The following is a 9,378-nucleotide window of genomic DNA, read 5'->3' on the forward strand; positions in this document are numbered from 1 at the left end:
CGCACAACGCCCCGCGCACGCTGCCTCGCGAGTGGGCCAACGCCGCAGTCTCTTCTGGGAAACGTAGTTTCTGGGCGCAGGGGTACAGCCAGGCCTCAAAGCCGGATCTCGCGATGTTTCGGGGTGGGCGTGGCTCCGGTGTGCCCGCGTGTGTGGCGGGACTTGCAGGACTCGAGGAAGAGTGTTCAAGTCTCCGCGTGGCTGCGGGCGGGTTTGCGCGTCAGGTGCTTAGTGTGTGTGCCGTCGCGTCTTGCGTGGCCGTTGCGGTGTGTGTCGTGTGGTTCGGACCTGTCGTTGGGTCTGACTGGGACCGTGCCACTCCGGGAACACGCTCGCGTGTGACCGTCAAAGTGTCTCATTCGTTACATCATCGTTTCCGCGCGGAGCGGCCACTTTACCAGAAGTTTCGGAAGGAGAAAAACTCCCGAATTTATCCGGTAACTAACTTTAAACGTCATTACATATGTTGAAATAAATGTAGGTTATGAAGGAGAGTGCGGAATAAGCAAAAACGTTTTTTAAGTTTATTTTATTTTTAAGTTTTTAATGTCTTTATTTTTGAGAGAGAGGCACACACAGAGTGTGCGGAATCCAAAGCAGGCTCCAGGCTCCGAGCTGTCAGCACAGAGCCCCATGTGGGACTGGAACCCAGGAACCGTGACATCATGACCTGAGCCGAAGTCGGAGGCTCAAAGGACTGAGCCACCCAGGTGCCCCTGTTTTTTATTTTTATTTGTAATCTCTACAGCCAACTCAGGAGGCTTGAGCACAAGACCCCAACATCAAGCGTCGCATGCTCTTCCCACTGAGCCAGATGGATGCCCAGCAGAAATGTTTTAAACAAGATGACAAGGAGTTTCCGCTTGTGGGGGACAGCTCAAGGCCGAGTCCCCCAGAACCACAGGCAGTTGGACCTCTGTGGGCAAAAGTTTGAAAAGCTCCTAGACCTTACGCATCCCCAAACGGCGTGGTCCAGTGTGGTCGAGCTTCCCATGTCCTGGATGCTGGTCAGGCGGTGTGAGGCCTGATCCCTGAGTGAGGAAGCCTTACTCTGCCCACGCGGTACAGTTGTCCTTGAGCTGGCCTGGAGTCCAGAGCTCCTGTCTCTCCAACTGGTCTTGTTTCCCTCACACCATGTAATCTGTCATCTTCTTTTGAATCATTTCATCTGACATTTGCCCGTGTCTGCATTGTTGCACATCTCAAGGATGTCTGCGCCTCCAAGTTAACTTAGAAATTTAACTTAAACCTGATAAAAATGCCAATACTGTTTTCCCCCTTGGAAATAGATAAGTTGATAAAAATGTCCAAATAAAAAAAAAAAGAATGCCTAGGAATAGGAATGTTCTGAAAAAGAAAAGCTGAGAAGGTGTGCTAAACCTGCCAGATAGTAAAACATTCTAAAAAGTTTCCATAATTTATTTTTTTAATGTTTATTTTTATTTTTGAGGGAGAGAGAGAGAGAGAGGGAAACAGAATCCGAAGCAGGCTCCAGGCTCCGCGCTATCAGCACAGAGCCCAACACAGGGCTTGAACTCACAAACCGTGAGATCATGACCTGAGCTGAAGTCAGATGCTCAACCGACTGAGCCACCCACGCGCCCCAAAAATGGACTTTTTAATAAATAACCTTGGGGAATAACTGGATAGTCATTTAGAAAAAACTAAAATTGGGTTCATACTTCAAATCATGCAAGAGAATAAACTCGAACAAATTGCTCAGAGGTCTAAATTCATACAAGTACCAGAAACGTACAGAGTTGAATTCCACTGCAGCCTGGATATGTGAAAAGACTTTCTAGCAATGATACAAAAATCCAGACTTAACACTGCTACCTTTGAGAACGTAAAACTAAAGCACTTTTGTGTGGCAAAATACACCGTAAGCAAAGGTTAAAGACAAATGACAGGCAGAGAATGTTTACAACCTTGTATATATATATATATATCAGATAATATATAAAGACGAAAAACTGCAAGCAACTTCTGAACTCAATTTAGAAGATTTGTTTTTGTCATAACATAGGTGTAGTGATTTGGAAACTATTTTATATGTACCATAGAATTAAATGAATGAATAAATATTGATGGGAGCCAGTGTTTTACTGTGGGACAAGAGAGATCTAGAAGATGATGGAAGGTGAGAAAGAAACTGTGATGTTCAACTGGTATAAACTCATGATGAAAAATGTGGGTGTATGGGGCATGTGGGCGATTCAGTGCGTTGAGCGTCTGACTCTAGATTTTGGCTCAGGTTGTGATCTCACGATTCATGAGATGAAGCCTCGAGTGAGGCTCTGCACTGACATCCCGGAGCCTACTTGAGATTCTCTCTCTCCCTCGCTCTCAGCTCCTCCCCCACAGGTATGCGCGCACAAATGTCTCTCTGTCTCTGTCTCTGTCTCTCTCTCTCAAGTATTCTTTTAAACTAAGAAAACTATGAGTAAAGTATGGACATTAGTTAATAATAATATATCAATGTTGGCTCGATAACTAACAAAAGCATCATACTAAAGTAAAGTGTTAACAGTAGGTACAGGGCATTTGGGAACTTTGAACTATCTGCAGTTTTTCTGTAACTCAAAAACTTCTAAAATAAAAAAGCTTAAACTTCTTCATTAAAGTCTTACTATTTCTTCTGGAAAAAAAAAATGTGTTTGTGTATTTTCTATTTGGTGAATGGGCCTGGAAGCAATGATGCCCTGTAGCAATGAGCATAAAGCTAATGCCCAGACCTTGGTTTCTAAATATCATTCTCTAAAAAAAAGAAACCAAAGCTTTCTGGAGAAGTATCTGATCTCAGGACTGGGGTAGGGAACATACACAATGAGTATAGGATATCTTCTTGTGCCAAAAAACATAGGGAAATGCTCAAAAAGCAGGGAGGATTGTCTGCTTTGAACTATGATAGTGTAATTGCATTACACCTGCCATCGCATTCTAAACAAGCTAGATAATGTGTAGGAAACAAGTCTTTTCAGATGTTGGACAGCAAGTAGTGCAAGACTTGGATCCCTGAGAGAAGGGAAATAAGTGAGATTCTATCATCGCAGTGGCTTTCCCTTGGAAGACACACTATACACCGCAGAGCAGAGAGGAGGAACCAAGGCAGAGCACTGATTTGCTAAGTTGACACAAACAACAGTTTTGGGGAAATGAAGTGACTGGAATTCATGGGGGCAGAGTGTGGAAGAGGAGTGGAGTTGGTATTTCCACCAAACAAGACCTACGTACCTGTGGGCAAGGCCATGCTACCTCCGCCCTCTGAATTGTGGATGAGCCAATATGGTGAAACCTTGGAGAATGCATATTCGGAGACAGACATTTGCTTCATGATACCGCAGAGGTCACAAGCCCTCATGGAAACAGAACCAAAGACAGAGAGTCTGGGATCTGGAAGAGATAGGGTGTGAGGGTTTGCAGAGAAGGTCACTGGGCCATTCCAGACATATCCAAGAAATGACCACAGAGAATAGAATTAACATCAGGACCTTTGGACAGGCCTGTAGAGTGGGTGGGTTGGCTGGACCTCCTGTGGCTGTGAGCATTAGACAGAGAGATGACCTACCTGGGAACACATTTGAGCTGGGCCACAAAGCCCTAACGTGCTGAAGGCAAGGAGTCCCAGGTCCCCAAGTACAGGCGGGTAGAATGGCCAGCTGGTGCGGCCTGACTGGACTTAGATCTCAGGCAGACAAAGGGGGCCGCCTTCTCTACTTGTCCCGACTTGTGGGATCAGGACTACATTTCCTATAAGTGACTGTGGCTCCAGGCCCACCATCTACCCCTCCCCCTGGATGTGCACGTCAGGCCTGATCTAGGAATAGAATGGTACTAGAGGGGCATGGGAGAAGGGATTGGATTCTGTATATATGTTAAAGGTGGAGCTAACGGGATTCACAGATTTACTGGGTGGAGTAGCAAGAGACTGGGAGTAGTGAAGGATAACTCCAGGGAATCCTGAGACAAGTAACTGGAAGAACAAACATCACCAACCGAGAGAGGAAAACACGCACGGAGAGGAGCACATCTTTGGGGGTGAGATTGGGTGTTTGGTTTCAAATGCAATAGTTTGACGTGTTTGTTAGACATACAAGTGGCAACGTGGAGGATCATTTTAGGGGCAGAGTCTGGGCTAGAATCTTAAGTTAGGAAATACTTTTATTGTGTAGCTAATTTATATTGTGATGTACTGAGGCAAATCAATGTTTTTCATTTATCCTACCTTTTTTTTTTGCTCAAAAGTTGTTTTCCTACCCTAAATTATGAATGTTCGTCTTTATTTTTCTGTAGAACTCTATGAGGATATTAAAAAATATCCTGTAATTTGTTATACCATAGAGTGTGATGAATCAATGCTATCTGTAATACTTGTACTTTGAAGATTTATTAAAGTTTCCCTCATCTATAAATGATTGATTGTAAATATTACATGGTTATTTTAAAAGAATGACTGGGGCGCCTGGGTGGTTCAGCTGGTTAAGCGTCCGACTTTGGCTCAGGTCATGATCTCACTGTTCGTGGGTTCGAGCCCCACATCCAGCTCTGTGCTGACAGCTCGGAGCCTGGAGCCTGCTTCAGAGTCTGTGTCTTCCTCTCTTTCTCTGCCCCACCTACCCCCCCCCCCCGTCTCAAAAATAAACATTTACAAAAAATTTTTTAAAATAAAAGAATGACTATTTTTTTTTCCCTATACATAGTAGTTCCATTTCATATCTCTTTGTTTAATTTTAATAGTACTCTGATGTGTTGGGTCATTTGGATCTATTTTTTATTCCTTGATGTGGTCTCATAATTTTCATTTCTTTGATGTTTGCATTAGATACCTACTGCTGCATAACATATTACCTTAGAACTTAATGGCTTAAACAATAGTCAGCACTTACCATCTCTCACAGTGTCTGTGAGTCAGGGTTTCAGGAGCAGTTTAGCTGCGTGTAGTCAAGATGTCATTTGAAGGCTTAAATGGGGCCAGAATCGGGGCGCCTGGGTGGCGCAGTCGGTTAAGCGTCCGACTTCAGCCAGGTCACGATCTCGCGGTCCGTGAGTTCGAGCCCCGCGTCAGGCTCTGGGCCGATGGCTCGGAGCCCGGAGCCTGTTTCCGATTCTGTGTCTCCCTCTCTCTCTGCCCCTCCCCCGTTCCTGCTCTGTCTCTCACTGTCCCAAAAATAAATAAAAAAAAAAAAAGTTGAAAAAAAAAAAATGGGGCCAGAATCTCTGCTTCCAGGTGCTCCATTCACATGGCTGGCAAATTGGTGCTGGCTTTTGACAATAGGCCCTGTTCCATTCCATGTAGGCCTCTCCATATGGCTGATTGTTTGTTATTTAGTTTGTTTGTTTGTTTGTGTGTGTGAGAGAGAGAGAGAGAGAGGAGAGAGAGAGAGAGCCCAAGCAGGGGAGGGGGCAGAGGGAGAGAGTGAGAGAGTCTTAAGCAAGCTGTATACTCAACATGGAGCCTGACGCAGGGCTCGATCTCATGACCCTGGGATCATGTCCTGAGCCAAAATCAAGAGTCAGACACTCAACCAACTGAGCCACCCAGGTGCCCCTGGCTGATTGTCTTTGTGACATGGTGGCTGGTTTCCCCTAGAATAAGTGATCCAGAAGCTACAATGTATTTTATGGCCAAGCCTCTTACAGGCTGTCACAGAAGTCACATGCCGCCATACTCTGTTGGTCGCATAGACCAGACTGAGTCAGTGTGGATGCAGACTACACACTGGCGTGAATTCTAGGAGGCAAGGATCTTTGAGGGCCATCTTGGAGGTTTGATACCACAATTTTTTCATCTTAAGAGCACATGAATGTCTGTCTGTCTGTCTGTCTCTCTCTCTATATATATATATATAAAATTTTTTTTCAGAGACAGCTGGGAAGGGGGGGAGAGAGATGAGAGAGAGAGAGAGAGAGCGAGAGGGAGAGAGAGAGAGAGAGAGAGAGAGAGAGAGAGAGAGAGAGAGAGAGAGAGAATCTCAAGCAGGCTCCACACCCAGCATGGAGCCCAATGTAGCGCTCAATCCCACAACCCTGGGATCATGACCTGAGTAGAAATCAAGAGTCAGATGCTCAACTGACTGAGCCACACAGGTGCCCCTACACGAACGTCTTGATGCCTCCCCATTCTATCAAATCCATAGTTGCCATGCCAACCACTTCCCAAGAGATTGTCACTCTCCCTGTAAAGTCTCTTGAACCAAAGCACATGCCGAAAAACTCCAGCTCCCCTCTCCTCTAAACCCAGCTAGATTCATGCCTTTGCCACATTCCTTCTCTTCACAAAGGGACCACCAGTTATCACATGAATGGGATCAACTATGGGGAGGCCCTGTCCCATATGGCCAAGCCTCACGTAGGCAAAGAACAACAATGTGGATTCTAACCCTATCTTAGCTTCTTACTCCTTGCATGACCATGACTTTAGGCACCACCCGTAACTCTTTGACATACAATCTATATAATGAAGGAAACAAAACTGTGAGTGTGTTTGTTGTTTTTATTTTTCATTAATGGCAATTGTCCAGGATTAACCCTGTGTTCTGCTGTTACTACTGACATTTCTCTATACTGTTTTTCTGGTTTTAAGATTGCCTATTAACCAGAAGAAAACTCAAATATATTTTCAGTACTTTGGTATTTTAATATTTCAAATACATATTTGTAAAAGAAAGTTTTATAGATAATATATACTTGAACCCTCTAACTATTTAAGGGGTGTTTTAGTTTTTTTCAAATTTTCAATTATTTTACCTAGATCTCTATTCATCTTTGGCTACTGTCTTCATAGGTTTTGTTATTATCTTTGTGTCTAAGTCTATTCACTCTAGGATTGTGTGACCTTATTTCAGAGAACTGTGTATTTTTTTAATCTTTATTTATTTTGAGGGGGGAGGGGCAGAGAGAGGAAAGAGAGAATCCCAAGAAGGCTCCACACTGTCAGCTCAAGCCCAACTTGGAGCTTGATCTCATGAACCATGAGATCATGACCTGAGCCAAAACCAAGAGTCAGATGTTTAACCGACTGAGCCACCCAGGTGCCCTGAACTGTGTGTATTTTTAACCAGACTTATGATGAAGTTGTGCAGCTAAACCACCTGGCAGCACGACTTTTTCATACTAGAAATGTAAGTGTTATCCTTGACTTCTCCCCAGCTAATCAGATACGAAAGCCCACTGAGTCTACTTTCCATATAGTTTTTCTCTCCTGGTGAACAGAATTTATTTGCTCAGTAGTATAGATTGAATATTTATGTCCCTTAAAATGCACGTGTTAAAAGATAATCCCCAGGGGCGCCTGGGTGGCTCAGTCGGTTGAGCGTCCGACTTCGGCTCAGGTCACGATTTCGCGGTCCGTGAGTTCGAGCCCCGCGTCAGGCTCTGTGCTGAGTGCTCAGAGCCTGGAGCCTGTTTCAGATTCTGTGTCTCCCTCTCTCTCTGACCCTCCCCCGTTCATGCTCTGTCTCTCTCCGTCTCAAAAATAAATAAAAAAAAAAAAAAAAAAAAAAAAGATAATCCCCAGTGTGATTGTATTAGAAGGAAGGACCTTTGGGAGATGATAAAGTCATGAAGGTGGAGCCCTCATGAGTGGGACTAGTGCCCTTATAACAGAGGCCCCAGAAAGTTTCCTTGTCTCTTCTACCATGTGAGGGCACAGTGAGATGTCTATGAACCAGTAAGAGGGCCTTTTCTGTATACTGTGCCCTTAGCATCCCTTCATCTGGACGTTTATCTGTATCCTTCGTCATATCTTTTTATAATAAAAGGGAATGGGAAGTAAACTTCTCCTGAGTTTTGTCAGCCGTTCTAGCAGATTAAGCAAATTTGCAGAGGGGGTCATGGGAACCTCTAATTTATAGCTGATTGGTCAGAAGCACGAGTAACAACCGGGGCTTGTGACTGGCATGGTGGGGGAGGGGTAGTCTTAGGGGACTGAGCCTCGAATCTGGGATCTGATACTATCTTTAGGTAGATGGTGTCAGAATGGAGTTAAATTGTAGGACACCCATCTGGGGTTGCAGAATTGCTTGATGTGGGGGAAGAAAGGTCCCTCACATAATCTGCTGTCAGAAGCATACTGAGATGTTCTGTTTGAGCAGTAAAGGAGAAACACAGGAGGAAGAATATAAGTTGTCTTTACAATAATCTAACAAAATATGTTTGGTGCAGTCAAGGCAGTATCAAGAGGGAACTTTATAGCACTAAATGCTTACATTAGAAATAAGAAAAGGTTGGGGCGCCTGGGTGGCTCAGTCGGTTAAGCGTCCGACTTCGGCTCAGGTCATGATCTCACGGTTTGTGAGTTCGAGCCCCGCTTCGGGCTGTGTGCTGACAGCTCGGAGCCTGGAGCCTGCTTCTGTTCTGTGTCTCCTTCTCTCTCCGTCCCTCCCCAACTTGTGCTCTGTCTCTCTATGTTTCTCAAAAAATAAATAAATGTAAAAAATTAAAAAAAAAAAAAAAGAAATAAGAAAAGGTCTTGGGCACCAGGGTGGCTTAGTCATTAAGCATCTGACTCCAGCTTAGGTCATGATCTCATGGTTGGTAAGTTTGAGTCCCACATCAGGTGAGCTTGAACCCTGCTTCGGGTGAGCTCAGGTCCCACTTAGGATAAAACACAAACCCAGGTGAGCCCTGCCTGCCTCTCTCTCTCTCTCTCTCTCTCTCTCTCTCTCTCTCATCCCTCACTCACTTGTGCATTCTCTCTCTCAAAATAAATAAATAGATAAATAAATAAATAAACAAATAAATAAATAAAAGGTCTCAAGTCACTATTCTGAGTTCCTACATCAAGAAACGAGAAGAGTAAAAATAAACCCAAGCCAAGTAGAAGAAAATAAAAGTGAGGTCTTTTGTAGACATAGATAAGCTCTTTCTAAAATTTACATGGAAAAGCATAGGCTCTAAAATAGCTGAAATAATTTTGACAAAGAATAAAATGGGAGAAACTCCCCAATATCAATGCTTACTCTATTGGTACAAGACAGTGTAAAAATGGACATGTAATCAAGATCATCTAGCATAGACAAAGGGATATACACACAGGTCAATGGAACGAAAGAGAATCCAGAAATAAACTCACATAAATATGCGGAACTAATTTTTAACAGTTGTATTGAGATATAATTCACACACCATGCATTCACCTATTCAAAATGTACAATTTAATGTCTTTTAGTATATTCACAAGATTGTATAACTCACCACAATCTAACTTGAAAGTATTTTTGTTGCCACAAAGAGAAAATTAGTGTTCATTCTTTATCCCCTCTCATCAGCCCTAAGCAACATTAATATGCTTCCTATCTCTACAAATTTGCTTATTACGGCTATTTCACAGAAACAGTCACATACTATATGTGCCCCTTTGTTACTGGCTTCTTTCAC

The 9,378-nt window shown here is 43.7% G+C and overlaps 1 long non-coding RNA gene across 1 annotated transcript; it reads left to right on the forward strand.

Moving 5' to 3' along the window:
- Nucleotides 1-176: 176 nt before the first annotated feature.
- On the forward strand, nucleotides 177-5,316 carry LOC131499486 (uncharacterized). Its single transcript, XR_009255904.1, has 3 exons — nucleotides 177-437; nucleotides 3,054-4,990; nucleotides 5,228-5,316. It is a non-coding gene; the product is annotated as an uncharacterized LOC131499486 (long non-coding RNA).
- Nucleotides 5,317-9,378: the final 4,062 nt, after the last annotated feature.

The sequence above is a fragment of the Neofelis nebulosa genome, chromosome 17, assembly GCF_028018385.1.
Source record: "Neofelis nebulosa isolate mNeoNeb1 chromosome 17, mNeoNeb1.pri, whole genome shotgun sequence".
Taxonomy (NCBI): domain Eukaryota; kingdom Metazoa; phylum Chordata; class Mammalia; order Carnivora; family Felidae; genus Neofelis; species Neofelis nebulosa.